The sequence below is a fragment of the Boleophthalmus pectinirostris genome, unplaced genomic scaffold (assembly GCF_026225935.1).
Source record: "Boleophthalmus pectinirostris isolate CB_2022bp ecotype Guang Dong unplaced genomic scaffold, ASM2622593v1 HiC_scaffold_8, whole genome shotgun sequence".
NCBI lineage: Eukaryota > Metazoa > Chordata > Actinopteri > Gobiiformes > Gobiidae > Boleophthalmus > Boleophthalmus pectinirostris.
The window spans coordinates 27,887,396-27,913,787 of NW_026571515.1; the positions used below are offsets into that span (position 1 = coordinate 27,887,396).

General features: G+C 38.8%; 1 long non-coding RNA gene across 1 annotated transcript in view; it reads left to right on the forward strand.

Annotated features, from left to right (window-relative positions):
• The first annotated feature begins 1,990 nt into the window (after positions 1 to 1,990).
• The window catches only part of LOC110164788 (uncharacterized), a 41,648-nt gene continuing 17,246 nt past the window's right edge, over positions 1,991 to 26,392 (forward strand). The window contains exons 1-2 of the long non-coding RNA XR_002318913.2: positions 1,991 to 2,140; positions 3,370 to 3,434. This is a non-coding gene — a long non-coding RNA (uncharacterized LOC110164788). The remainder of the gene's footprint in view (positions 2,141 to 3,369; positions 3,435 to 26,392) is intronic.

Here is a 26,392-nt window from a genome sequence, read left to right on the forward strand (position 1 = left end):
CAACATCAGGAGAAGCTCTGATGGATGGGAGGCCCGCCACGGTCACTGTGGACAGACTGGAGGAGGAACACAGGTCAGACATTTTACGGTGTTTTGGGTTCAAATCAGCTGGACTCTTAAATCACAAATAAAAACCATATGGGTGATTAGAAACAAGTGAGTAAAATAATGAGACTTGTTTTTATAAATGTCGATACTTCTTCTCTCTCACATACTGTATATAAAGACATAATTTTAGATTTTACATTGCAATTTTTCCTTACTGCTGTGGCTACTGATTTCAATAATATTTAGTTAACTAGCAAAAATTTCTAACCTCACCTTTCCAGCGTTACAAACTATACTTAACTATAACTGTATTTCAAATATAAAATCCCTGAATTGGCCCCAAGTTAGTTTTTCACACCACAGTTAAACTAAGCATTTGTGAATGAGTGGAGGAAGTGATACACTTCAAATGCGTACTCGGTATATTTGCTGGATGTACTTTTGCAAATATTTACCACTATTCTTTTTAACCACTAGCCTATGCCACAACCCCCCCAAGTGTTTGTAAATGAGATGGCCTAACCCCTTGTTTATATGTGTTTAGTGTTCACATGTTTTTTTCGGTCAATGGAAACAAGTCACATGTACATCACACCAGTGGTGACACGTAATGAAGTCAAAGTAGTACTATACTTGAGTAAAAATGTTTGGTATGTGTACTTTATTTAAGATATCAAAATATGCATGAAATGTATTTACTTTTTACTCTTTAAGTCAAATTTTAAATGGGTACTTTAATACTTTTACTGAAATAGATTTTTTTGTGAGATACTTTTACTTTTATTTCCATATTTTTTTTGCTCTGGTATCTGTACTTTTACTTAAGTAACAAAATCGAGCATTTCTTCCACCATTGCATCACATCTAAGATTTTATTGTACCCTGCACCACATAGACTTTTCATTCAGATCAGAATTAGACCTTGTAACTTTAAGTAGGCTAGAGACATTGAATTAGCTTGAAATCCTAAATGCGTATTATACATGTATTGTACTTTGCCATTTTAGTCCACACATAACCTAGTGCTTCTTACACCTAACCTCTGAGAAAGGCAGGGATTAAGGCATTATCTTCCTTGTTAGTTGACTTTGCCATCGATCCCTGTATTCTTTATTATGTACAACAGGACACATCACAAAAGTGCTAATTGGCAATAATCTGTTTGTCAATAGACCAGGAGACTGCAGAATTTAGATAAGGAGGGTTCAAGTTTAAAATGATCAGAGTGGGGTTGTTCCTATGGGCTTTACCTGTACCTGCAGCAGTCACACCAGGAGAATATTTTATATGTGTTATTGACATGTGTGCTGATAGGAAAGGTGAAGGGAAACACAGGGAGGGCCATTTAGTCTCCAGGGAGATGATAGAAGGCCTAGATATGCATTAAAACTATAATAGTAGGCTATATAACGGATGGACACCTTTAGGACACCTTTTTCATAATAACATTAATATAAACATATGCCTAGTAATAGTAATACATTGAGAATAACCAGCCTCAACCCTGCATCTTTTCTTGTCATTGTGCACTGCATGCTTTCAAATAAATGGTTTTTAATTTGACTTAAATGTCCCATTCAGTGTGTAGCTTATTTATTTCTTTTTAAATACAATTAACTTAAATGGATATGTGGAATTCAGAAACAACTGTAGGCCTATTTGTGTTTTTATTTTCTGTTCCTTTTTACTACTGCAACAGAAGCTCATCAAACAGATGAGCGAATCTTGAACTTCTGTGGTTTAGACGCAAAAATGTCACGATAAACTTTGTGCATCTCTTCTGTGCTGCAGAGTTCGGTTACACAGAGGTAAAATCACGACTGTCTGACATTGACGGTGGAGTCCAGTCCTGCTTTTCCACGCGCCACCTGCGCGGCCATAAATTCAATTAAGGACTCCTCTTCCCACTCGGAGCCGGTCTCCAGGGCACGTCTTCCGGGCGACTCGGCTTGGAAGAAATTAGAAAAAGCAACAATAAAAAACATCAAAACTGGAAAAGGTGTCAACTTTGAGAATGACAGCTCTTGTTGTAATAAACATTCACGCCCCTCTGGATGGAAGTGAGCGGAAGACAGCTGCGCAGGAACCTCAGGTAAGAGTTTGTCTTCTCTCTCAACTAGTGCCAGCCTCATGCATTTCAAACACAGCGGAAAGCGACACCAAACTGTTCCTCGACACGTGTGGGGGACGCGAAACAAGCACTTTCACACACTTTGAAACAGTACACGGGGACACGGGCTCGGTGAAAGCGGTGTGAGCGGTGACGATGTAGCGGCGCCAGCGGCAGCAGGTCTCCGCTCCTGCCCGCTGTCAGTCCCGCTGCGTGGACACGGCGGGAGAGGAGAGGGAAGGGGCGATGCTTATGACTTTGGACATTCCACACCGGAAGGCGCTGTCCTATCGCGGAGACAGCTCCTGCTCCAAAAGTTGACACTTCTGTGTGTAACTTTTTCCTAGTTTCGGCTCAGTTCTTAAAGCGCGCTTCACGCATGACACACAATTCAAAACGAAAGAACGTGGAATGCGTTGCGTTTGCATTGAAATATTACGCAGACAACTTTAACAATGATGCTTGATAGTCTATTTAAACAAATGATTTACATACTAAAGCAACACATTGTCTATCAAAAAGACTGGAATTAGGCTGGCTAAAGTAAAGCTCAGTGTTTAGGCAGAAGCTGTAGAAAGTTTCCTAAAGGGGTTGTAATGCAATGTTCATTTACTATTAATAGAGGAAGTATTAAAATCAATATTTAGCTAAAATAAAAATGAGGAAGAAAGGCTCTGAAGTATTTGACACCACTATAATAATAGAAATAAAAGATCTACCATATGATATTCTGCAGGCTGTGAAGTTTATAAAGCTTATGTCACATGAATAAGAGAATTTAAAAGAAAAGAGATGTGTTATTGATACATCTCCAACACATCATGTTCTGTGCTGTGTGGCTGTGAGGCAGGTTTTTGTCTCCACTCTCAGTGCAGTAAGCGCTCATGTGTAAATGACCCAAACAAAAGCATGTACAATGTGTGATTTTAATAAAGGGCCTGTTTTGTGCTTTTATCCATGTGCACTTGTGTGTTTAGAGCTGTGCGTGTTTGTTGTGGCTCACGATGAAGACGCACACAGGAATAGATCAGTGGCACTTTAAAGCCCCAGTTCTCATATTCTCGCCGGATCTTTCTCCTTTGCTAATTATTGTGTTGTTTTCAGAGCAAATATGTCATATCCATGGCGACCAGGCAGGTTTATTGTCTGAGCCGTGCACTCGCTCACAAAAGTAATTAATTATCCCTTTTTTCTCTCCCTCCTGTCTGCAGTTAAACAGATCATTCATGGAAAGCCATCTTCTTTATTAAAAATGCCACAGCGCGTACAACACAAGGTAAACACCAAAGTTTATTCTTTCATTTTCCATGCCGTGCACCTTTTGATGCTCTGCTGTTTTTTCTCTATTACCAAACAGCTGTAGATGAAATAATTATCTAATGTTAAAAGATTCATGCATGCTTTTGAGGTATTTTCCATAGCAGCTGTGCAGTGGGACTGTGGCAGATGCATGCAAGCCCGGTACACATGAACAGAGGGGCTCAAAAACACATGTTTAGACATGAAATCAGCTGCATTTTGTGTGATTTTCAATAGAGAGGTTTACCCAGACCTACACACAGTTTACTCAGCGGCGTCTAGTATTTTATGAGCTTATGAAAACTATAATCAGGAGCAGGTGACAGACACACAGCACAGATACATGGGCAAGTCAAGTGGAAGTGTAAGGCTGCAGTCTGGGCTGGCTACTTTTAAATACTGATAAAGTAGTGCTAAGAATGTAAATATTGATTGTTTCATTCCTTTCTTTCATACTTTTCCTTCTTTTTGGATATTACGGCTTCGAGATGAATTAGAATCTTATTAAAATCACAGTTTGAATGGTCACTATTAGCAAATTGCAATTCTGCAAATATCTAAGTAACTATTATGTAAATAATTTTGTCTGCAAACAACACCGTATCCTGATTTATTCACTTTAAAACCTGCTAACCCTGTAGTTTAGACTTTTGCAATTGATATTTCAGTCATCTCTTGAAGGGGGCAGATTTTACAGGTTTATACTTCTGTCTGCTCCTTTTCATTCACATTTGATGTATGTAGCATCATTATTTTATATTCATCGTAAATTAATGAACAAGTGAAATAAAAGAAATTAAATCTCTGAAATTTTCTTACTTATGAATGTCAGAAAAAAATTTGCTATATCTTTTCAAAATAGTTCAGCTCTCTTGAATACTGTAACATAAAATGTATCAGTCATAAGTTCATGTAGTCGTATATCGAGTTGGGACATTTTAGTATAAGTATATATATTGTGTAGTGTAAGAAACAGTAGACACTTTTTTATTATTCCAGTGACAATATTCAGACAATTTTTATGCTACTTGATTTGAACTGTGCTAACATGTGTCTGTAAAAGTATTTTTTATTGGGGTTCAAGTATTTTTTGTTTGGAACTGGTAGATTGTTTTGCAGTTTTTTAACTTTTCTCTTAAATAACAATTTCAGTGTTTAAATTTTTCAATATATTTCCCATCTCCATCCCAGATATGGCCTATACTGTAGTGTGAAGAGTATTTATGGCTCTCTACTCCTTTCGTTGTTGTGATTGCGTGTCTCTCCCTGAATCTGCACTTAAACTGTTGTTTGTGATGCCGTTGTTCCTGGTTGACTTCACTAGCGCAGCATCTCATTGGTTAATCAGTGCGACGTTCCCATTTCCTGCAGTCCTATCAGTCACTGAAATGCCCCATGTCTCATAAGCACCAATCTACATTTGTCAAAGGGCTGTGTAGAATTAAACCCTGGTGGATTCGTCTCTCTCTGACCTTGGGGCTGGACCTTGGATCTCTGATGTCAAAATAGCAATGATAATACCAAAGCGCCATTTGACAAGCTTCAGAAAATGGTCGCACGACTTCTTACTGTGGTAAATGAATTAACTATGATGTGATATCAACAGTAAAGGTTCAATACCTTTTTTATTCAGTTAAAACAGAACAATATATGGTTTATTTTCTTTTTTATACTTATGACATCATGATCTGATAACATTTATTTTACACAGCACAAGATTCAAGGGTTTATTGTCATTGTCACAAGTTACTGTGAAATTACATTTAGAGCATTAAACAGTAGCGTGGCTATAGTGCAAGACAGTATTAGTGTAATTGATATAATCATGAGAACTAAAATGAATTGCGGAAATTTTACAAGCATTTTACAAAAATAAGTCATTTCTATGCTATCGATACACCAAATCACTAAACCTAAAGTACTTTGGGATCTGATCACTATGTCATATTTACTTCTTGTGTCTTCTTTATCATTTTGTTTGTTTTGTCAAGTTTGATTTTATACAGCTGCTCACTTACTAGAGTAATGGTCACATGAATGAAAAGTGAATTTGTTGTTTGGTCATGGATTCAGTGATCGTGAATAATCATACAATTGTGATGTTTAATCTAACAATAATTTGATATAGTGACACCCATAGTACACTAATATGTCATGTTAATGTTGATGAATAATCTTTGCTTAAATTACTTTTGCTGGAAAACTCACTTTATCAGGAGCACTGACTAATACAGAACTATTTTTTCCCATGATGACTCATTCTTGTGTGAGTAAAGTCTGTGTAATATCTGATCATGCCCTCTTCCTCTTATTCATCGATTCCAATCCCTTATATTTGAACCTATATTTCCCACTTTATTTGTGCATCTTAAATATTGCGTGCTCTGGGTCATTGTCCACAGCCACTGCATGCATCATTTTGACCTAACAGTAAGTTTTATCTATTGCTTTTTTGTAATGACTTTGTATACAAACCCACCATTGCGTTTCCCCTTGTAAGAATATACTGCCTTCTCCACATACCGTAATACCAGCATAAATAGCACACATGTTTTTTTAATCATCATTATTGTTTTTATTTTAGTGCAGAGGAAATGTCCTTTTTGCATGCTTGATCAGCCAGTGGAGAAATCCAATATAATGGAGGTTCAAGGTGAATTGCATCCCCCCACCACCCCTTACTTCCATAGCGGGGAATATTCGCCAAGCCAAATAAACAAATCATGCAGACAACAGTAATATAGGCTTTGATTTTGAAGGCATGAAATAAGTATCGATTAAACGCGGCCGTTCATAGATGAAAATGGCCTTTTTGGTGATTTGTCCTGGGGTTCCTTCAATACGCTGGCATAGAGAGAGGAGAGGAGGCGAGCAGAGAGGAGACGCGCTGCCCCCTCTGCGAGCTCATTATCATTCTTAATAAGTCTTAAGGAAAGTAGGAGAGTGTAAATGCAAGGTAATCCGTACACACTGGCCAAGGTTAGCAGGGACAGTGTAGCACATCCCAGCTGGCCACTTTTGGGACAGGGAGGGGACTCTAGCTGTACTGTAACGGGATAGAAGCTCAAGGAGAGGCGTTCAGAGGTGAGGTGGCACTTTATGTTTGGGCCTTTACGTTTGGGAGACTGCACCACCTGCCACAACAGCAAGTAAACACTAACTATAAAGAGTGAATGGTATGCACAGTGCCATATACACACTTGATGATGATACACAATTTTCTATACACAGTTCAATAAGTTTGGGATACTCATAAAAAAAATTTAATGTCTAATTTTAAGATTTTCTGATTTATATCATAATGTTGTTTCTTCATCACAAACAGATCTGGATTTGTGTTTTGTTTCATTCACACATGTTTAACACACAAACCCTTGTGATAGAAATTTAGATTGTGGAAAGATTTCTCTCAATCTGTTTTGTGTAAATTAATGTGATTTCTACCTGAAACCCAGACCAGTCATTAACATGTGTAAAGGTTCATCAGGCACAACTGTCTCCGCCTTCAGGAAGCCTTTTGTTATCATCAACTGTATGTTCATTTAGCACCAGCCTCTGAAACCAAAGTCACTCTGCATTGATATGTATGCAACTTGTATTTCTGTATAAATACTGAGAGCTCAAATGCTCTGGGATAGGGAGATGGGAAGAGACAGGAGGGGACATGGGGGAGACACGGTGAGAGGCTGTTGGGCTTTGGCCGAAACAGGCCTAGGCCCTGTCCATATCTGCTGTAACAAGAATAAACCTTAGTCTATATTCCAAAAACTCATCGGGCTTTGCAAATGGATTCATTATTTATCTTCAAGACAGATATATAATTTTTTCCACAACACCCTACATATTTAGGCTATGTTCTTCTCTAAAACTGAAAATGCTCTGTTTCACCTTGTGATGTCAGGTGAGAATACAGGAAGTGCTCCTCTGTGTTTTTAAACTCCATGCACCTTCACTATAGCATTTGGATGTTTTCAGTCCTGCAATTGCCAATCTCTACTGAACAAAAGGTAAAAGGTTAACTTGAGAAATAAAATAAAATAAAGTGTGAATGAAACAAAACACAACTGCAGCTATGTTTTTGATGATTATAACATTATAACATGGCTTAAAGCTCACAAGATTAAATTTTACGTAATATATCGGACTTTTAAATGTGTCAGCTTGTTGGCATAACTACTATATGCAAATACATTCAATGTAATAGATATGCCATCTATTTTACACCAACTCTTACATTCCCCTGTCCCACATGTCTTGCCCTACAGAACTCAAGAGAAGGATAGAAGCTAAAATTGAATCATAGTTTAACTATTAACCTCACTCTCATGTCCCAGTCCTAAGCATTTTGAAAGTCAAATTCAAATGGCTAGAAAGTTTTGCAACTTTTCTGATTGTGAGATTGTAATCATTTTGAAAATACAATTGTAAACTACAGAGCTCGTTCAAATGGTAGAAGTCTCAATCACTTCTTTAGTTGGTTGACACTGTCTTTAGTCCACTGTGTTTGGATGACTGTTGGCTTCCCCTCTTGCTAACTCCATGCTCTTTGGGTGAGCTCCAAAAACAAGCATTAAGATGAATTGGATGAACTGGTGACCAATTAACTCCTCTAACAAATTGCCGGAGACTTGTAGCGGTTGTTGAGCTATGCCGTTTTAATGGAAATCCAATGCGGCATGTGTTTCTATCATGTAGACTGCAGCAGGATTGAGTGTGGCGTCACTCACTTTGCAGTGTTGGTAATAATGCACATTCCTCTCATTAATCAAATCAGATGTATGTGTGAAGTGCTGCAGATTAATCCAGTTCTGTGAAATCACTGCATGTGTTCTCTTACATCACCAACCATTGATTTGGTCATGTTTTTTACCTCTTTTTACATCTTAGTTTAAATCATATTCCTTCGTATACTTAGACAAACTTTATTGATCCACAAGAGAAATTACGTCTTTAGTATAACCTAAGTATGCTCAGCCTATTTCTGTTCCATAATGTAAAAAAAATCTGAATTTTTCCCTTCATTGCTAAAATACACTTTCAGATCATTTAAATTGTCATTTTTTTTCAGTATGTAATTTAAAATGACTTTTGACTTCTTCTATACTTTTCATGTTAATTATGATAAAATTATACCCATCATATTTCTCATGTGAAGTATTTTGTTGTCTGTATTGTCTGTATGTCTGTATGGCGTGGTCAGTTGTCAGTGTTGTTAAATGTTTAAAGTCGGCTGGGACAGAGGTAAATGCATATGAAACTGGATCCTGGTGCCGAGTGAGTGCCCTTTGTGGTGTGCTCTGTAACACAGCCTCAGTGCTTTTCTGTCATATCTGGATGATTTACTCGGAGACAGGTGTTCACGCTTTTGCTCGTGAACCCGAAACATTTTCTTCTATTTATTGCCCATCTGCGTGGAGTCACAATCTTACAATCCAACAGCCTCCTTCTGAGCTGATCAAACACATGTGATTTGTACTTGAGTCGACAAGTGAGCAGTTTGTCCCCAAAGATAATGTGTCAGAAGTAGAGAAAATTTACAAGTACAATAAATTAGGGATTAATAATTTGTGATGACTAGATGACTGAACCAAAGCATCTCCAAAACGTAACTCGTGTGGGACAGGAACAGCAGTACTCAGTATCCAAAATATCAATGAAAGAGCGGTAGTGAACAGATGATAGTGCACATGCTGAGTGTAAAATACCCTGTGGTCCAATTCCTTAGATTATGAGCTCTGCAATTCAGATTATTGATGAAGTTGTCGCTGGATGTGATAGTGATCATTGCATTCAAGTTAACAGTTCTGAAGCAAAATAAAAATAGTTGTAACAGATTAAAACTTAAAGACTCAGTTAAGACAGTGTAATCTAAATTTTGGCTTTTAAAAATTTAGTTAGTTGACCATCATAACTGCAAACATTATTAGTACATTTCTGGATTTGTGTCTTTAAGAATATCCTTCAATCCTTCAGTTCCTTCAAATCGTTAATTTTACTCCAACTTTCGGTTTTACTTGTCTGTATTTCCAAATAATGAATTGACCATCTTTATACATTATTATGCAGCTGTATTTAGTGGCAGCTCCTCAGCCCCCTCCAGGGAGCTTTGGGATGCAGAGAGGTGTCTCCATGGTGACGTGAACACCAACCCCCCCCCCCCCCCCCCATCCCCACCCTGACACACACACACAGACACACACAGACACACACAGAGAGACATGTACGGTGCACTGTGGTTGTTGTGTGGAGGTGAGAAGAGAACAAAATGTCACGGCAACAGGTTTTTCTGTGTTTTTGTTTTTGACCCAACTCTCCTCGGGATTGCACCTCAGATCCGTCAGTAACTCGGGATGCACTGGCTCCTGGGAAGACTGGGGAGATATGGAAACAAGTGATACATGGGAGAAGATAATAAAGGGCATGTTTTGAGTGACCTTTTTTTCCTGTTATAAGTGTTTGCAGCAGTATTATGTAATCAGAACAGTAAGGATCAAAAACCTTTAATTTGCTGTGTATACATAACCTTTAAAGTGAAAGCATGAGATGAAATGAGCTTGGATGTTTTTGAAAATTAAAAAAGTGATTGCAGATTATCACAAAAATTGTGTCAGTTGTTACAGTATACTTTTATAGCGCTGTGCTCCAAGTTTTAATTTAAAGGTACACTGTGTATATTTTCTGGTGGAAGGTCTGCCATCTGCTTGTCTCCATGGTGATGTTATTGCTTTGCCTGGGATGTTCCGCAGTATGGGATTAAACAAATATATCTTCAATTACAGGTGTTTTTATTTCTCATAACTACTGCAAAAATATGTATTATAACCATGAGCTTGTAACTAGGCCTGGTGATGTGGCCTGTTTGTCTTTTTATTTATTTTTATTTATTCAATATTTTACCAGGTAAGTCAGTTGAGAACGCCTTCTCATTTACAATGATGATGTGGCCAAGAGGCAGAATAAAACAAAAACACAAACAGAAAACACTCACACAGCAACTATAACAGAAAACAGTGAATAGAAATATAAGAGTAAAACATTTGCAGATTAAAGATATAAAAGTGTTAAAAACATGTGGAATTATCCTGTAAGATACTCTGGATGGAGTTTTTATAAGTCGATAGAAAAAAACAAACAAAGTTTTACGTTGTCTCCATGGAGTTAGTTAAATTAAATGCCATACTGTAGAACTTTCCAGGAAAAAAATATAGCATCTACATGGACTCAAACAGGTGATGGGCCCTTTACCAGAAAAGTTACACAGTGCACCCTTGGCTTGTCTTTTGCATAATGAAACTGATGATTTATATTTGAATTAAAAAAAACCAAAAAAAAAAAACATAAGTGGCCACAGTGTTAAGTAAACCAATCATTAGAAATATAACTATATTGTCATTTCAATAAACTATTACCACACATTTAGATTTTTTGTTTTTGTTTGTTCCCCAATATCTCCAATACTATACATCTAGTATAGTAGTAGTTGTAGTAGTACATAGACCTGTCACAATAATTACCATATTGACTTCATTGGTCAATGTAGGAAAGCTCGAACAATATATTTTGTGCTATTTATTATGTGTGCAATTTCTTTGCAAAAAGTGGGAAGATTTTTGTCGTTTTGATGTAAGAAAATAAGATTGAACTGTAGGGGGTATACATTAGCCAGGCTGGCGCCACCGAGTGCCTCCACTCAATTTCATTGCTCTCATTACTCTCCCGCGACTAGGTCAGGAATTGGAATACACTAGACGGTTTGCAAAAACCCCAGAAGTGTGAGTTTGGGCGAAGAGCCATACATTCTGTGTTTGCAACGATTCCTGAGATCCAGGATTTAAAGCTGGAACCAAGAGCATGTTTGGTGAATTTTATCAAGGGGAAATATGTTAATGTTCTTCTCCCTACGGGATTTGGGAAAAGCTTAATATACCAGTTAGCCCCGATAGCGACGCATTACCTACGTCATGACCAAATAGCAGTGATTGGTTAAATGAAAAAAAGTATCCGCCTATCATCGAGCGAACAAATTCTAATACTGCGAGGTCAGACGGTTTCTATGAAGTGAAACCGGCTGATGAATCAGGCTAAGAATACATAACAATAACAATACATACATAACATACATAACAATGCATAGCTAATTATTGATTCATTCTACTGCTTATTTGTTGCAGCTTATGCTTTTTATTAATACAGTAAACAATATTTAAAAACTGCCTCCTGGGATTGTTCTGCTTTACTGTTATTGTGTCAGTGGCATAAAGTTGTGTCAGTGTTATTGCTTGTTGCAGTATTTCTCTGTAGCGATACATCGTGCTTCAGAATGTGTTATCGCGACAGGCCTAGTAGTACATATGGTTTTTCTTCATAACTTGTTCTCTCCTCTCCCTCACTAGGCACCAGCTGTGTGCTAATGGTTGACGCCTTTCGCTGAGAACCATGCTTCTTTATCTTGTGGCGTGTTCGAGATGGGCTCTGTTTGGCCTTTACCTTTAGGCGGCTCCTCTGACAGCCTCAGTGTTGCCCCCAGGCCCAGAGGTTGAGAGGTAAAGTGCAGGGCAAAAGGGCACGTTAGCGGCTTCAAACCCACAACCCGAGCGTCTGGCATCATGTCTGCACTCACTGGCCTTTGCTCTAAAGGGAGACAGCACTGAACCCAAGTTTTGTCTTCTTGCATTGTTGTTCTGTTGATCACTGTGGTAGCCCATAGTGACTTCATCAGAATTAAAGTAGCTGTTGCATCATTAATTATTGTAAATATGTAAATACAGTTTTCAGACCTTTTGATATCAGATGTTATGGAGCAAAAGCCTCATCTTTCTGAAAAGATGTTAAATTTAAACCAATATGCACTTTTATCATAGATGTACAAATCCCATTGAAATGTACACAGGTTACATGTATCAAGCTTTGTCTAAACCAACTTGTAGTAACTAAGCCTGAGTTACAGATTTAGCTTAACTAGATCCAAATTAGTACTAAACCAGGACTGAATCACATCTAAACCAAGTTTAAACCAGGTCTAAACCAGGTCTAGACTAGGTCTAGACCAAGTCTAGACCAGGTCTAGACCAGGTCTACACTAGGTCTAAACCAGGATTAAGCAGCTTTACATGTTTGAGGATATGTTTGATCTTTTTCCCACCAGTCAAGCAACACCCAAAACATTAATTACAAGATAGTTTCTTTTAAATTTGAGATACTGGTGATTATCCCAGCAACCATGAAATGGGAGAGCTAAATCCTTAGTTTACAATGACTCAATTGTGAGTGTCTAATTTTGTTACTAATTTTGGTATCACTTAGTATCAGATTTTCAAATACTTTTGACAAGTGTAGAACAAATATAAACCCACTGTAACACATAGTGGACTTGCAGACTCAAACATTTGTCTTCTCCCACTCTTACCTATTGTGCAGAAGAGATCCACTTGTGTTATGATATATCTTGTATAAATGCACACCCAAAGTAGCAGTTACCTCATTAATTATTGTTGATGTGTAGTTTTAGCAGTCAGGCCTTTTCATGCCAAGCCTTTAGGACTCACTGCTGCGTCTCGGAGCAGATGCAAAGGTGCATATCCTGGGAGACCCTTTTATGTTTCGAGACCTCTCTCCTCTCTCTCTCCCCTCTCCTCTCTCTCTCCCCTCTCCTGTCTCTCCTCTTTCTCTCTCTCCTCTCTCTTTTCTTTCTCTTCTCTCCTCTGTCCTTCCTCTCTCCCCCCTCTCTTTCCTCTTCTTTCTCTCCTCTCTCTCCTTGCTCCTCTCTCTCAACCCCAGCCTCTGTCTCAATCAGCCCTAATCCCACTCCAGAGTTCCTCTTGGCGCATGGAGTAAATAAATTTTTCAGCGTTTATTAGAATACAGCTTGCCAGAAGGGACTCTCCTATAGCCGCTTCAGTAATTAGCAAATTGATTAGGAGAACTTTAACACACCACCTTGGCTCTTATCTCTCTCGTTCTAGGACAATATTGTGGTGCCACGGGATCAGTGTAAATATTTTAAGGGAAGACCCCTTTGGTGAATAGATTAAATGGCTAAGGGGCGCAGCAGCTGTCTCCTGTGGAAGGTCCCAGCCAATTTTCTAAACTATGATTAAAGAAAAGTTTTGGATATTTAAACACGCCTTGTCCTCTGGGTTTCTTTGATTACACAGAAGACCACCAGATCACGCCCCCTCTGTCGCCCCTCTGTGGTACCAGGAACATCCCATCGGATCTATTAGTATGAAATGACTTGAGTGATGACTCTTTGAAAGGCCTGGACATGCAGTGTTCAAACTCAAACAAAGACAGAGTCTTTTTTCACAAATGCTAATTAAAATATTTGAGCCCCCTTCCACCAAACTCCCCCATTCTTGCCCCCAACTGCCACCCCGGAGCTGCTGCGAGAACTTCTTGGCAATTTGGCACAAAATCAAATTGAATTTCAAATGGAAGCGTTTAAGAATTGGGTTTGCTTTGAGCGAGACATACGGTGCAAGCTGGGTTTCATAGGTGGAAATAAAAGAGATAAAAGTATGGAAGTATGAAAAATAGTCTTGTCTTCCTTTGTACATTGACTGCATCCAGTGTACAATAAAAAAAATCCTTTTAAAGATATATATTTGTAAATATTATGACATGAAGTAAAAGAAACAAGATGATTTTCTTTGAACACTCGCATAATGGAAGCATTTTCATTTTACATTTTAAGCCTGAGAGAAACTGTGTGGAAAACCTTGTCAAAAGAGATGTTTGTCTACAAAAATGCAGCTTAGGAGCTGTCCCCCCAAATTTGGTATACATCATTAAACTCCTCGTGGCCAATCAAATCACCGCTCACACGGCATTCCAGTTCCCATTAGTGACATCTCGTTAGTAGAATACAGAAAACTGACACAAAAATTTGGGAAAAACAACCCTGAATTGTTTACCTGTCAGAAAGTGTAATTCTGACTGTGCTGAATTAAGTTCACTTGGCTTTGAAAAAATACAGTTTCAAATGTCTTGTCCTTAACCCTTGTCATCCAAACAGGCCTAGACTACCCAGGTCTTATCCTTAACCCTAGACTTGTTTAAATCTAGTTTAGGTTCATGGACTAATCAGGACCTAATCCTGTCTACACCAACAATTAACTTTTATTATATTTGGTCTAAACTGGGAATGAATCACAGCTAAACAAGGAGTCAATCTGAACTAAACCAGGACTAAAGTAGAATCTAAAGTGACCTAAAGTAAATCTGGACTAAATCTAAACTTTTTTCCAACGTAAGTGGAAACAAAGCCGAAATAAAACAGAAACCAGGACTTGCTATGAAACCCCCACATACCTGTAATTTGAGCTCCACAGCCATCAGAATTGCTTCATATCCATAAAACCTATTACGGACAGCACAACAAGTGAAGCCTGACTTGTAAGTTTAAAGGCTTGTTAATTGGCTGTGATTTGCCGTAGTGCAGGAGCAGTAGCAGGGCTGTAATGATCCTGCCTGGATGATACATGACTCGTGGGGGGACTTATTGCACCTTAATGTCCGGATCTAACTGTGGCCCACCCGTTAAACTGTTGGCTTCATCTCAGCTCTGGAGCTGACTGACACGGCAATGCATTTGACCTTTGACCCCCGGGCTGAGTTAGAGTAGATCTCACCTTGACCTCCACTTCCTCAACTGGTGCGCACTTCAGGAAAGCACCGGAGAGCGTCATCCACATGGAAATGAGAGGTGCCTTAAGAGAGCATGCTTGCCTTGGTTGGTACAGTGTGTCATTTTCTGGAGGTGGTAGATTGTCTCTCTGATTCCATGGAAATAGGAAGTTAAACCCACACTTTGGAACATTCTCCATGGAGATAGATAAGATTTAAACTATACTGTGGAAGTTTATGTCCAAAGGAACAACATTTCCATGGAAAAAAGCAGGAGAAGGCCCAATCGCTAGGTCAAATTTTTCAGTGTATTAAACACAACCAAAATGAGAAAAAGATTATTAAATAGTGTAGTTAAAACACCACCATGTAACTTTTTAGCCCAAAATAGGTTTGATCATTTTGGTATATTTCAATGCTCTAAACTGCAGAAAAACACACATTCTTACTCTGAGAGGGATTGCATCTCCATAAAAAAACTAACAAATAAAAAACAAAACAGGCCAAATATTGCTCATATTGTCATTTATACTGTCAGTTTTATTACATATATTTAAGCCATATCTCCCTGTCCTTGTAGAAAATACATTTGAAGTGTGACACGCAACATATATCAACAGACATGTGAAACTATTGGCTTTTACACTAAGGTGGTATGGTTTTCGAAAAGTGTGTGTGTTTGCATTGATTATCTATAGTAACCGATCTTTATCATGCACCAGAAACATGGCCACACTGATCTATTGTTTTTTACGTTATTATATTTTTGCTGAAACTCATCTTTTCTTTCCATCAGAATCGAATGAGCCACACTAATTGGCGCCACACTGTGCTGCTTTATGACGCTGATTGACAAACATTGTTGCGAAGTTAATGGCACAAGAGGGATTGGATTGATCAAGTGGATGGCTGATCATAAAACTTCAAGTCAATATTTGGCCATGGCTTGATTTCCTCCTCTCTGGCAGAACATCTGAAGAGTGCGCTTATGACAAGCACATATTTACACTTAGGGCGCCGCTGTCTGTTTGTCCTACAGTAAATAATATCATGAGCAGACTGGGGCATATTTATTCAGAAAGGGTACATGCTGTATATGGCTCAGGTTAGACTGCTTATTTCAGATTTGATTGTGATTTAAAAAAAAAATTGATAAGTTTATTAGTATTAGTATAATATTAGTATTATTAAACTTCCCGGTTAGATACGGACAGCAGATATGATACATGTAGAGGTAATACCATAGCAGTTACCTATAGCAACCGACAGTAGCTGCTCTCGACATTAACATCATTTATTGAGCGGTCAGATCAGATGGTATGATTCCAGCTCCCACAGATAAATGCTGCCGTTGTGTCCTTTGGCAAGACACTTAACCCCCCCCCCACCCCCTCCCAGTGTCTGGAATTTGAACGTTGCTTTGAGTGCCTTGAAGGTGGAAAAGCGCTATATATAAATGTGACCAAAAATTTACCATTAATGTTAACAAGGGCCACTAAGTAAATTGTTATGATTAGACTAATGAGAATATTTATCACTTTTATTTTGTTGAATCAGTGTTTCATCTCAGAAAGATGCCTTACTTGTACATACATTGTCCTTGCATATTTGATGATATTTAGAACTCACTGCTATTTCATAGTTTTGTACTTTTCTTTTCAATCTATTTTCCACAAACTCCCACTGAACTGATGCAGGACTATAATAAATATTTACCACAGGAACTACCCACCAAACGAAAAGTAATAATTAGAAAAACATGCAAACCTATGCACTATAAAGCTGACCAATTCTGCAGAGGCTATGACCAAAACCTCCCACTAATTACTGTGGCAAGTCCCCGTCCCTCTGCTGCAAATGACAGTATTAAAATCCCCTCTTTTATTCACAGAAGTAAAATTTTAGCTTCGGAGACAATAGGCTAGTCCGGTTTTACGGCACAGCAGACTTTATCATTTTAATAAAAACTGGTGACTTGGTGAAAGTTTAATTAATAAGGGACTTAAAGCTACTGGAAGGGGCAGGGGAGTTAGCTCTTGAAGGGGCCGCTTACTTTTCCATCTGGGCTATCCTCCAAAAAAATGCTCAATTAGTGCGTTAAGCTGAACAGACAAAAACGTCATTAGTTTGGTGCTAAAAGAATAATGGGTTTTAAAGACCAAAAGCACAAGAGTGGCGCTAATGCGTTTTCACCTATTTCCTGCAATATCCTAGGTTTGACAGAGTGGAGTGAGGGAGGGCAAAAGTGGGCATCTGGGGGTTTGTCAGTGACTGTGCATCTCTGCTCTCTCTGTGGTTTGAGGATGTTTTAGAAGTATTGATGAATTTGAAAAAGACAGGAAACGGAAAGAGATTAAGTTAAAAGTAAGTAAGAGTACTGCGTGTGTTCATTTCATTCTCAAATACCGAGATGATGATGAATGCAAGGGCTGTGCTACAGCACAAAAGTGACTCTTGTGAGCTTAAAGCCATATTATAATATTGTTACCTTCAAAACATTCTTGGAGTGATTTGTTTCATTCAGACATGTTTGTGTAATGATTTATTATTAGTCATTCTTCCTGTCCTCTTTGCAAAGTTTCCTATATTGCCACATGACATTTCATGGTTGTTTTCTGTTGAAGAGAAGAACACAGCCTAAATATGAAATGAAACAAAATATTTGATTATTATAACATGGATCAGAAAATAGCCTTAAATGGGCCCTCAAGTGACCAAAACAGTTATTTCTATCAGTTCTCTGGTGGGTGTGGGCCTGTGTATAATGGTATCTGTCGATAATGTCATCAGGGTTGATCTTACATACAAAAAAAAACAAAAAAAACAAATTTCAAAAACAAAACAATCCTGATTATACAATAACTGTTTTTGTACATTTTTTTTCAATGGTCTGAAGTCCTCAAATTATCATCCTTGATAGGAAAAAGTGAAACCCAGAACATGCACATCGCTCTTTTATCTAAATTATTTTAATTTAAGACTTAAGACTTTAGACTTTTAATGTAAATACTAAATATATGAGCACCAGTGGTAATGTGTGGTTGCATGTTAAATTCTGAATACATAAGTGACTGATAACTGACATCCAAAGATGTTATTGAGTCTGTCATGTGAGCTGCAGTGAGACAGTGGTGTGTTCCATTATGTAAGTGGGCAGCAGGAGGTTTCTGACTCGTGCCACACACAACAGGAGACGGGCTTGGCAACGCGGCGAGCTCCAGTAAATGATTGGTTACAGGAGATCCTCCAATAAATTAATTGTTTCCACTTGATGGTTAAGTATGTGCTACTCTTCCAAATCGAGAGCTGGTTCTTGGTTATTACACTTTAATAGCTCGCTTGCCAAACTAACGATATATTACTCGACGTGCTGGCTCCGATCACACAAGATGAATTGGCTATTAATTAGAGTTGCACTGAGAGGGCACAGGGGAGAGACTACTCATAGCCCTGCAATCAGTGTCAGAGGGGCCTTTTCTGACGGGGCTGTCCCAGGGCAGGCCCAGGTCACTGCCCCCGACATAAAACCTCTGAATCTGAGGAAACTAACCCAACATGGCTGCTGTTTAGACAAGTCAAATAAAGGACATTATGATTTATGAGGATATAGCTGTCTCCAACTGTCCATAATGAAGACGTCATCGACTTTTGGAGACTTAAAGGTGCATTATGTAACTTTCTGGTTGGGGGTCTGTCACCTGCTTATTTCTATCATTGCTTTGAATGGAATGTTCCACAGTATGACATTAAACAGCTCTGCCTTACATTTATTCCATTACCGGTGGTTTTACTGCTCAAAAATGCCTACAAAAACACTGAGCGGGGTTGCCTCTCCACAGATCTGACCTGCAACTTGGTCTGGTTTGGTCTCCATGAAGATAGAAAGGTTACCATACATACCACACTGTGAAACATTCTAGACAAATAACAGAGAAAAGCATTTGGCGGACCCTCCACCAGAAGAGTTACACACTACATCTTTAAACATGATTTTAGTTGAACACAACTGGACTCTTAAAATAGATTACAAGTTACCCTTCACCCATTAGTCCATATTTAATGTGAAATTTACAGAATTGACATGTAAAATGAGAGGTGGGCTGTTTCTGTTGAGTTAATTTCTGGAATCAAATTAGTTAAATATGATGTAATTATGTTTATTTATATTATTTATTCATTATTTTTTGACTAGCATACATTAAATAAAGTTTCGTATTTTTTATTAACTCATAAATGTTTTAACAACCCCACTGTCTCCTGACTTCCTCCTGTCATGACTCATTAACCAAAAACAAGGAAGATAGTGAGACCTGCAGGTATCATTAAATCAAAATATCAACTTTTGTTCAATAAACACAGCCTTTCCCAGTACACATTATTCATCTATTTATTTAAAGGTGCACTATGTAACCTCTAAGGTAGAGGGTCCGCTACTTGCTTGTCTCCATGGAGATGTTATTTCTTTGCCTGGAATGTTCCATAGTAAGGAATTAAACATATCTCCCTTGGATCTGTTCAACTGCAGGTGTTTTATAGCTCAAAAATACATAAATTCTTACCATGTGCAGGCTTGCTTCTTCATAGATCTGACAGCTAACCCCTCATTTCCTTTATGATTGCCAAATTTATTTCCATGCTGAGGAATAATCAGGGAAAAGACAAGCAGGTGACGGACCCTCCACCGGAAAAGTTAAACAGTGCATCTTTAAACATTCGTATCTCAACTGTAATCTGACAAACAAGCTCCCTTAACAAAAGCCTCACGTTCGAAGGACTCGTAAAGTTATGGCGGAAATATTTGACAAGGCGTTATGATTTGTGGCTGAATATTATTGTTTGGCTCTCTTTTCTCGTGCTGCGTCTGAATTGGGCCTTTTATCACAATTAATTAGCGCGCCCTATAGGAGCTTTTCCATCTTGAGCTCATCGCCACCGGATAAATAAGTCACCGTCCCACAATATATGTCCTTTTATTGGCGGACTTGATCTTCCCGGCATCACAACACCGCGACTTTGTGGTTCACGCTGCTCTCATCCGTCACTTTGAATGCGTCTTTTATGACCGTTTTGTTAAAATCCTCTTTTTTAATGCAGGTATCAGGAGTTATGAGCTGTCTATGCAAATGAGAAAAAATTGACAGTTTGTTATTCATGTCATCGCCTTTTTAAACACTTAACGGCCGTAAATACCGCAGTGACAGGCTCAGGCGAAATTGCCACTAAATATTATTAAATATTTTAACAAGTTCCCTGTAAATATGCCTTAAATGTTTGAACGATGGGCAGAAAGAAAAATGGCTTTGCATCAACTTATTAGAGGCTATAAAAGTGCTGGTGATTTATCATAGACTGCGTGCGGCACAGGGCATCTCGTAGTGTTGTTTTGCGTCTGCTTTGTCCTGATGAGCACATTTAAGAGGTATTGTGTTAAAAGCCTGCCGCTCCGCTGGAGATATGGCCCTGCCTAAGTGATATTGGACAACAGCGGTTTAAACTTTAAAACCGCCCATACGCATTTATCGTTTTTAATGTTAAATTTTGTGATATCATATGATTTGATGCTGCCGTGAGTTATGGCAAAGCTTTTAGTTGTTTTAAGTTGCCATTTAAACACTGTGCTTCTATCTGCTGTGGATGACCTGAAGTCAGACAGGACAATCTTTAAACTAAACAATCAAACAGACAGGGCTGTTGGACACCTCTGAGATGTTTATTATAGAGTGTAAACCTCTTCCAAACACTAGCTCTATTGCCATGAAAAATAATTAGTGTTCTTGTTCATTTGTTCATATTGTAAGTACAGGCTCAAGTGGGCAAAACTTGGGAAAAAGTCTTGCACAAGTAAAAAATGAGTCAGAATGGGAATAGAACCACCAACTCTCCAGTAATTTGACAGCATCTGAAAATAATTATTAATAATTTAGATTTCTGTAGTGCTTTTTTGGACACACAAAGGTGATTTATTTCATTCCCTCCAGACCTAGGAATTTTAAGGTGTACTTCTCTAACCACAGTTGCCCAAACTGATGGAAGTGAGACTGTCAGTCTGCACCATACAACCACCAATCACTCATTCAATCAGCTTGCATAAAGTGAGTGAATCACCCCGCCCAAGGACACAACAACAGTATGTATTGAACATCAAACTGCAGCTTTTGGGTGACTTGGACAAGCACTAAAACACAGATCCACTGTCGACTTTCAAACTAAAAGAAAATCCAACACTGTAAGTTAAATGCTTTAACACACTCTGAAAAACCTTTTGCACCTCAGCGTATGAAATCATACAAAATAATGTGAGTCTGATTTAGACATCAGAAATGTGTGCAGTTGAGTTAATTACAAAGTGAGGCTGTTCTCAGATGCCTCTAAAAATAGTGTCAGATGTGAGCACGTCCTGTGGGCCTGAGCACCTTGTGATTGGCTGGAGCTGCACAGATTCTGTCACATCAGGGTCAACCGGAGCAGAGCCAGCTTCTCAGGGACTGCTGCTGCTACAGTCTTTTATCAGAGTCACTCCAGGTTTTTATATTCAAAACGCGGCTTTTCTGTGACCCAGACCCTGCCATTTTGGGACTTTGAGTGGTTTGCTAATTTATTGCTCTTCAGTTATGATTAAGTTCAGCGAGAAGTTATAAAGGGATATAAAGTCTGCTTTGAATCAGAAGTGGATTGTGAGATTAACTTATTTTATGAAACATATAGTCATTTATTTCTACTTTACAGTGAAATTGTTTGTGAAAAGTTTTTGTTTGTTTTATTTTGGAAATAGCAGAATTAACTTTTTATATAATTTATGTTGGGCCTTTGCATGCAGTGTTTTTTCATGATTTAATGTATGTAAGATGTATGTTTTCTTTTGGGGTTTACATTTGTCATCACTAAATCCCTTTGTTCATCCTCCCCTTGAAAATAGAGCGATATAAAGACGAGTCACTCATGGGTCAGGTCGTCCACAGCGCGCTCCACTTGGGCTCTGTCTGAGCTCATCACTGTTGCTGCTTAGTGTGACGTGACGGCTGCCATGTCAGCAGCAGGGCCCATCTCTGCTTTTTCTCTCCCCAGCCTGGGTGACTGCTCCCTGGGGTGAGCAGAAGATGAGTGCCCCTCTCTGACTGGATATAACCTTGCCACCAGCGTGTGTTTGTGTGTGTCTCCTCCGGTTCTAAAGACTTGAGCAGCGATGACTGGAGCCACGCACACTGCACCTCAGGGAGAAGAGCGTGGAAATAAAAATAACAAGTGGATTTTGACTGCAGTCAGATGTGGATGAGACGCACTGGCAGTGGGCTAAAAGCTTGAACAGAAATGCCCCGTCCAAAGCCCCGCGTCATTAGATTAGACTGTCTCAGATGCAGGAAGTGCTGAAAGGCACCGCAGATCCTATCTGCACAAAATACTGTCCTGATGTCCACAGACACATGCCAGTCCCACTCCCAGAGTCCTCTGTAATTCTCAATCCACTTACATCCTAATCTGTGATAGGGATCTTGGTAAAAGTTTTAAATCCCTGGAAACGCCTTTCAACATTTTGTATTTATGCATTGTGTTTTTATGTGAATACTGCTGACACATACTAGTACAAAGGTCAGATGCCTTTTCAAATGCCGCCTTGTCCCATTTATCCAGACTTGGGACCAGAGTAAATCATCATAAAAGTATTTAGCATAATAATAATTATTAGAGATAAATATTATGACAGTGTTTCAGTTTTGGGCTATTCTATGCTCTAACCATCACTATATTATGGTTTTATATACTCTTGTTGGTTAAATTCTATCTTTCCAGCTCATTTGGGGCCCCCAGTTCAATCTGCCCCATGTGTTTCTTATCAGTGCAGTTAAGCACTCAACAGTATTTGGTATACTGTCCCTGTAGCTGCTCATCTGCCTTGCACACATGAATTTCTCCTAAATTATTTATTTTCCTGACACCTCCATATGGCGCTGTAACGTGTTTGTTTTGGAGCATGCAGCTGAAAAGCAAGATCTAAAGTGGATTACTTGTGGTGTGTATACTTGGGAGACCCTCTTCAAACAATGCCTGTTTTCTGTTATTTCTACTGCTGGGTGGGCTTTGTTGATGCAATTCCAAGCAATCCACTACAAGATCTCTCCTCTCATCTTCCTATGAACACAATAGAGCCAAAATGCAGAGATGCTAAGGTAGACTGTTACTGGGAAGCATGAAGAAGCCCTGCAAAAATGGGGTCTTGATCTTCTTTGAAATGCCACAATTAATTGCAATGCGTTGTCCCCAATGCATGGATGATTAACGTGCTCCTAAACTGCCCTGATTTGTGGGGGCACCTTGCCGATTTTATTTGCCACTGTTAACATTTTCCTCTCTGCATTATGCATGGTGCTGTGGGGCAAGGAGGAGCGGCAAACAAATGGCCTGCGGAATGGGCGTAAACACAGAGGGGAGAAGACTAACTGTTCTGGACTGCCTCTCCGAGCTCACTAACTACACACATGCAGTGAATCTGAGGAGACGCAAGTAGTATTTAGTGTTTAGACTTTTACATGTTAGTTTCAAACAATAGCATGGTCATGGTTTCTAATCCAGCGGTTGTTAGTTTCATCTCAACTCCAGCCAGTGCAGTTATTGTGTCCTTGGCCATGACACTTAATGCTCATTGCCTCCAATATTTGTACCAGTATATCCAGCTATAAAGTCTAATATTTAAATGCATGCGAAATAAGTGGAATTATACAAAGTTATATTTATTTATTTATTTACTTTTATTTTTTTATTTTTTTGTATTAGTATCAAAAACATTGTAAACTTGGTGTACTAATTTAAATAATATTAATGACCCAGAAACAGATTTATATAATTAATTATTTACCATATGTGGCAAAATATTACAATTAGCAGTCAGTAAAGAAATCATATTGTTGTATATGATCACAAATTTGTGAAAATTTCAATGTGGAATTAATTTGGTGGACGTCAAAATGATCAAATGCCATGTCGTGTAGTCAGTTCCCAATGACTGAAATTTGATCTGAGCCACTTTGATGTAACATTGCCATCATTAGAGACTAAGCCCAAACTTTCCCTGTAAACGTGCACGTTATTGGAAATGTAAGGACTGGGATGGGACTGGCGGAGACCCAGTATGCTCATCCGTATCTTTATTAATCAACAGTGAGCGCGTGTCTGATAGAATACTTCTGTTGGACTAATTGAATGTGATTCCCCTTCTTTGGGCGCGTATAGGCCGGGGTCACTTTCACTAGTTAATTCTGACAGCCGGAGCCGTGCCGTGCTGCTTCCTTTGTGTTTGGGGAGTTTAATTCCACATTGCAATAATCAGTGAGCGATGGAAGCCTTACTGTTGCATGAAGGCGAACCAAATGACAAGCCCCTTTGAACATGAAACACTCAGTACAAGTCTGGATTTTACCATTAGGGCCATATTAGCTGTGTGATTAGGAGCTAGTTGATGTGGGATCTTGGAGGTTGGAACACGGTCGGCCTGAGTCGTCAGCTGTCATGGCCGCCTCCCAGGGCAGCCCTCTTGGCAGGTCTCCACCCTCTCACCACGGGCTGACAACGCAAATACAAGCAAAAGACGTGTAGCCGACGGACAGCTTTGTGTACTCTACTGTAATTCTAGATGGAATTAGGGCGCTTTTTACGATGGTGCTTCTCTCGCTTTGAACAAGAGATTTCTTTGTCAATAAAGACAATAAAGGATTGTCTCACCTCAGCACCCGTCTATCGTACAGTACATTCACTCACTTTGATGTGCTCTAAATCTTCCGTTTCAGTGTCATACTTCCAACTCTGTAACCAAAAAATATTACAGACTTCTGGCTACTTCTGAAAGTAAAACCTATATTCAAAAGGCACTTTTAAACCTATGAAGACTGAGTGATCTGACAATATATAGGAACATAGATACAGATAAATTCTCAAAATCTGAGATGTTTAAAGAGCCCATATTACGGTATTATAGGATCTATGTTATAATGTTGTTTCCTAATCATACCCAGATTTTTTTTTTGTTTCTTTCACACATGTTTAACACCCAAACCTGCATATTTAGTTCTCAAACAGAAAATACTTCTTGTTTCACCTTGGGATGTCATGTGGTAATACAGGAAGTGCTCTACTGTGTTTTTAAACTCCATACAGCTTCATTAGAATCATTCATTTCAGCTCTGGAATTGCCAGTCTCTCCTGAACTAAATGTAAAATGCTGCTGCCTCTTTATGACATCACAAGGTGTAAGAGCATTTGAGCTTTGGAGATGTAGACAGACTAAAAATAATGAATTACTCAAACATGTTTTTGATGAGGTAACAACATTCTAACATGACTTAAAGCTCACAAGAGTCAATTTTGCATAATATAGGATGTTTAACTAACTCCTTGGTGAAAGATTTGGCAATCGGTATTTATATTGTTCATGAACATAAATGGATCCCAGTTTTTGCAGTCATAAGTTTAACTAATGTTACTTCTATTTATAATTTTGACTTTTGCAGTCTCTATCTAAAACATAAAAACTTTACCTCATTATAAACAAATCAAAACACTATAAATTTCCCACAATCCCCTACACTGTGAGACCCGCCAAATTCATGCCCGTAACCCACCTCCAATTGTTGCCGCTTGCCGTTAGCTGCATACATCTCCACCCTGGGCCTGTGCCATTCTGCCAAATCTGCATAGCATTATCAATAACTAATGCGGGATGCTCTAGAAAGAGGGCAGATATTGTGTTTTATGGCCTGACCTTTGAGGCGTTATTATTTTTATGATGAATAAGTGTTTACTCTCAAAGCGGGCATTAAACAAGTTTCCTTTAAGGCTCCAAGTCATTGCCCCCGGTGCAATTGTCAAAACAGAAAACACCTCAGCCCGTTCGCAGCCAAAGTGAAGTGAAGATGTCAGCCGTTGCTACGCTAACTCGGTGGTGTTAAAGAGGTGGCTCCCAGTTCATTAGGATGCCTTTCGGAGCATGAAGAATGACCTTTTCCCTTGTAATTGTTCCGCGGGTTCACAGATAGTTGACTATAACCCAAGCGTACTCTACACTGACAAGGATCACTGCAAACAATTAGCGTGCTGCATCTCTGTCCCCATTCAAAAACTCTATCCGTGTGATTTTATATCTTCCAGCGAAAGTGCCATTTTGATCTGATTGGATCTGACAGGGGAAAGGAGTTTTTATTTGGTAAACTGCAGTGCGATGAGTGTAATTTATTTTGTGTCACTTTGAGAGGATAGTAATAATGTTCTTATTCTTGTTCCTCACTCTTTCATATTCTGCTCATGTTTTTAACTTTTTGAGAT